The following is a 2,142-nucleotide window of genomic DNA, read 5'->3' on the forward strand; positions in this document are numbered from 1 at the left end:
GTATTTGATAAAGAACTATTATTCAAAATATACAAAGAAATCATGGAACTCAACAATAAGGAAATGAAAACCTCACTTTAAAAATAAACAGAGAACCTCAACTGACACCTCACCAAAGAAGATATATGGATGGAAAATAAGCATATGAAAAGAGACTTAACATCAAATGGCATTTGGTTCAGCTCAGTCGTGTCCGATTCTTTGTGACCCCATGAACCGCAGCATGCCAGGCCTCCCTGTCCATCACCAGCTCCCAGAGTCCACCCAAACCCATGTCCATAGAGTCGATGATGCCATCCAACCATCTCATCCTCTGTTGTCCCCTTCTCCTTCTGCCCTCAGTCTTTCCCAGCATCAGGGTCTTTTCCAATGAGTCAGCTCTTCGCATCAGGTGGCCAAAGTATTAGGGAATTGCAAATTAAAGCAATTAGATATCATTACATACCTATAGGCATATTATACCTATTATAACCTACTATACCGATTATAACCCTAAACACTGACAACTCCAAATGCTACTGAGGATGTGCAGCAGTGGGAACTCTCATTCACTTCTGGTGGGAATGCAAAGTGGTGCAGTCACTTTGGAAGACAGTTTGGCAGTTTCTTCCAAAACTAATATGATCTAGCAATTGCACTCCTAGGCATTCACCAAAAATGAGTTGAGAATGTATGTCCACATGAAAACCTACACAAGAATGTTTATAGCAGTTTTATTCATAATTGCCAAAACTTGGAAGAAACCAAGATGCCCTCGTCCTTCGGTAGATGAGTGTATAAATAAACTGTGATACATCCAGGCAACTGAATATTATTCAGGCTCAGACAGTAAAGCGTCTGCCTACAATGTGGAAAACATGGGTTCAACCCCTGGGTCGGAAACATCTCCTGGAGAAGGCAATGGCAACCCACTCCAGTATTCTTGCCTGGAAAGTCCCATGGACGGAGGAGCCTGGTAGGCTACAGTCCATGGGGTTGCAAAGAGTCGGATATGACTGAGTGACTTCACTTTATTTTCTTTTCAGTGCAATAAAGAAATATGCTCAAACCATGAATAGAATACAGGAACCTAAAATGCATATTGGTAAATGAAAGAAGACAATCTGAAAGAGCTACATAGTATATGCTTCAGACTATATTACATTCTGGAAAGAGGAAGACTATCAAAACATTAAAAGGACCAGTGGTTGCCAGGAGTTTGGGAAAGGAGGAAGGATGAATAGGGAGAGTACAGAGGATATTTAGCCATGAAATTATTCTGTACACTGCTACAGTGATAGATACATGTGATTATACTTTCATCAAAATCTGTAGCACGTACAACACCCAGAGTGAATTCTGATGTAAAGCATGGGCTTTGGGTGATATGATGTGTCTGTGTAGGTCTATGAATTGTAACAGATCATACCTTTCTGGAGGGAGGTATTGCTAATAGGGGAGGCTGTGCATAAGTCAGCACCAGGGGTATATGAGTCTCTGTAGCTTCCTCAATTTTTCTGTAAGCCTAAAACTACCTTATTTAAAAAAAAAAAAAAAATGTGGCCACCCATGCCTTCTCCCTATGCTTGAGGAAGAGCATCCAGTATTTCATCAGTAAGAATGATATTAGAAATTTTTATATATGCCTTTCTGATAACTTTTTCATCTATTCTTATTTTGCAGAGAGTTTTTATCATAATTTAGAGCTGAAATTTGACAAATGCTTTTTCTTCATCTTTTGCATTATATAACTTTTCTTCTTAATTAATATTTAAAATCACATTGTTGAACTTTTACATTAAACCAACAATGTATTATGCCTTTTCTCTGTCGCTATATTTGATTTGCTTATATTCTGTTAAGAATTGTTTGTATAAGAAATGTTAATATATAATTTTTCTTTTCTTGTAATGTCTTCAGCACTTTTGGTATCAGAATTACACAGAGTTCACAAAATTAGCTGGGAAATACTACCTCTATTATCTTTTATTGTCTGAAAGAGTTTGTGTAATATTCATAATATTTTTCTTATTTTTTCTGTATTTTTTTCCTTTCCTGTTTTTAGTTAGTACTTTACAAAAAGCCCTCTAACTTAGCACCTAAGAACTCTAGCTCTAGATCTGGTTTATGGCAGGTAGGTCTTTGAGTTGTAAGAGGAAACAC

Source organism: Cervus canadensis, chromosome 13 (assembly GCF_019320065.1).
Source record: "Cervus canadensis isolate Bull #8, Minnesota chromosome 13, ASM1932006v1, whole genome shotgun sequence".
NCBI lineage: Eukaryota > Metazoa > Chordata > Mammalia > Artiodactyla > Cervidae > Cervus > Cervus canadensis.